Here is a 2,913-nt window from a genome sequence, read left to right as displayed (position 1 = left end):
CTTGTACAGCTTGTTGTGGATTAGGTATAGATTCTGTTGTCATTGACTTTGATATTCAGGTTTGATCATCTTTTATTTCCACTAAATGTTCATGCGAGTGACTTGTCCTGAAATCATTCATTTTTCTCCCTCGATTCATGAGATTAAACAAAATAATTCAAGCAATGTGGTTCTGTTGGAGATATAGAAAAAGAAAGAGCAAAAGAAGAAAAAAAGAAAAAACCTAAGGTGGTCCTTCTAGGTGTTATAAATATCAGTTTAGAAGAGGAAAGGGATAAAAGAAGGTAACAAAAAAAATAACAGTGCTCGCTTCAGCAGCATGTATACTAAAATTGGAACGATACAGAGAAGATTAACATGGACCCTGCGCAAGGATGACATGCAAATTCGTGAAGCATTCCATATTAAAAAAAAAGACAAACAAAAACAACAAAGCAATAACAAGAAAAATACAAAAACAGAACAACAACAACAACAACAACAAAAAAAAAAAACCCAACAATGATGACAAAGAAAAAAAAAGTAAAAAAAACCCAACCAGCAACTACATAAAACGGTTTGTGCTTTTTGCAAAGGCATAGTAAGTATTGGGGAAGTTTGAAAGGGAATTCCCTTGGCCTAAGAGATTTCAGTTTTCTCCACCTTTGAAGCATACTTTCATGAGAACCACTACAGGCTCACTTATTTTTAAAGACCTATGTTTTAGTATACAAAAAAATCCTGAAGAAAGTCTGTCAAAGCAGAAACAGCACTCATTAGTTGTTTTTTCAGCTATCTGGAGAAAGTATTCAAGAAAGTAAGACCCTCCAGCAAGAGAAATGGTATCACCATGCTTCTTTCTGGGAACTACTTTATTTACCACACATTTACGCTTTCTCTTTATAATATTGTGTGTGTGTGTGTGTGTGTGTGTGTGTGTATATGTGTGTGTATACACACATATACTTATAAACTATTATAGACAACATAAGATACTTAGTAGGTTTTGTTATGTTTTTCTATCTGTAGAGCACTAATTTTCTATATAAATCCATGATAATTGTTTTTTGTCTTTCTATGTGTTTGAGGGAGGGCACCTAGCAGTGCTATGGGATTACTCCTGTTTCTGTGTTCAAGGATTAATTCTGGGTTTGTTTAATTGGCCATACTCAGTTCCAGATATTAAACAGAGATTATCTGCAGGCAAGACAGGTAGTTTAGTCTCTTTACTATCTTTCTGTTGCCTACTTTTTTCTTTATCATAGTTGGATACTTCTCTCACATCAGATAGTGGGGAAGCCACTATATTTTATATGAAAGAACATGGCATATTATATCATTTTAGATAAATGAGAGTGAAGATGTTTTATTAGGTCTTATTTTTTTTTCTTTCAACTATTATGGATTTCAATAGAGTATTGTTTAAAGCTAGTTTCTTTTTCAGGGAGCTTTGCTAAGAAATTATATCAGCAAAATCTTATTCAAAAATAATAACAACTTGTGAGAATGACTGGTGACTGTAAGATGGCTAGCAGATTCCCAAGTTTCTAGAGAACATTGTGAGTCTTGCTAAATTTTTATTCTTGGCATTTCACAGTAGCACTTATGTATATAATACTGTAAAGAATAACAACTTTTTAGTAATCCCTCTAGCAGTAGCTGTAACTTGAATTTCAATTTTTTTTAAATAGTAAAAACCTTAAATTCTAGAATTCTGAAATATATAGATGGCCAATCATATCATGGTTTTCACATTTATTTGTCATCTCCCAAAAGTTGGTCAAGTTTAATCTGATTCAGTAGTATAACACACTCAAGTTTAGGGAAAATTTACAGAGTTCTCAGAATTGTGGTTAAGAACATGGCCAGAACAAGATGTATAATTGCAGATACAAGCCCAATTCTATAGAGTAATAAAGCTTGACATTGTTGACTTGTAGTTGAATCTGAGAACTTTCTATTCAACTCTAAAGGGTTTTATCAGTCTTATTTAGAATTTTTCCAAGAACACTGCCTAAAATAGCTGGTGGCCTTAGCTATAAATTATGACGTTAAATAATGATTCTTGCTCATCTCAGAAAATATAGATGAGTCTTTGGACTTTTATTTTGAATTCCTGTATCATCAGTAGTATAGAGTCATTTTTTTCTTCAGGCAGTAGTGTGTATAAAGGAAGAGATTACATTGACTCAGTTAAAGATCTAGAAACATTTTCTGGACTTGGAAATAGTTTCACAGCTATTATTCTTCTTTTAGAGTAGTATGTACCTTAGTGGAACAGAAGAGAAATCCTAAGATTAACCTAATCATCTAAGAAATAAAAATTGTGAGCTGTAATTGTTAGCTATAAATAGTGAGCTATATAAAAGGTTTTGGATTCTCCTAGATTTCACAGATCATCTGGAATAATATCAACTTTGAAGCATTTTAGAGATGATCAATCTACTGTCCTAAGTAAATTCTTCAAGTGCAGGAAGTGGTAACTTTAGGGCTTGGGGTTCCAAATCAATAGAACATATTTATATCTGAGAAACCCACTTGTGTTTTCTAAAAAGAGATTACTATCATACACATGAGCAGTTTAACATCCAAAACTTTTATATTTGAAGAACAAAAAAACTCAACAATTCAAAATGATCATATACTCCTGTGATCATTGCAGTTCTATTCACAATAGAAAATATATGGAAACAAGTCAAAGACAAATAAGTGATAAATAAGATGTGGTACAGACACCAGAAATACTTCTCAGCTTTAAAAAATGATAAAATCTTGACATATGTGACAAAACAAGTGGAACTGGGTAGTGCAATATTAAGTATTATAAGCCAAAAAGAAAGAGACAAAAATAGATAATATAAATAATATGTGGGATATAACAAATAAACTAAGAAATAAACCTGCTTTCTGATCTTTAGCCTGCCAAAGAGGGAC

At 32.1% G+C, this 2,913-nt stretch overlaps 1 non-coding gene across 1 annotated transcript; it reads left to right on the top strand.

Annotated features, from left to right (window-relative positions):
• The first annotated feature begins 302 nt into the window (after positions 1 to 302).
• On the top strand, positions 303 to 409 carry LOC126013137 (U6 spliceosomal RNA). The gene has a single exon (XR_007497467.1). It is a non-coding gene; the product is annotated as a U6 spliceosomal RNA (small nuclear RNA).
• Positions 410 to 2,913: the final 2,504 nt, after the last annotated feature.

This window comes from Suncus etruscus, chromosome 6 (assembly GCF_024139225.1).
Source record: "Suncus etruscus isolate mSunEtr1 chromosome 6, mSunEtr1.pri.cur, whole genome shotgun sequence".
NCBI lineage: Eukaryota > Metazoa > Chordata > Mammalia > Eulipotyphla > Soricidae > Suncus > Suncus etruscus.
Note: the sequence above shows the minus strand (reverse complement) of the source record. Positions and strands in the feature narration are given on the sequence as shown.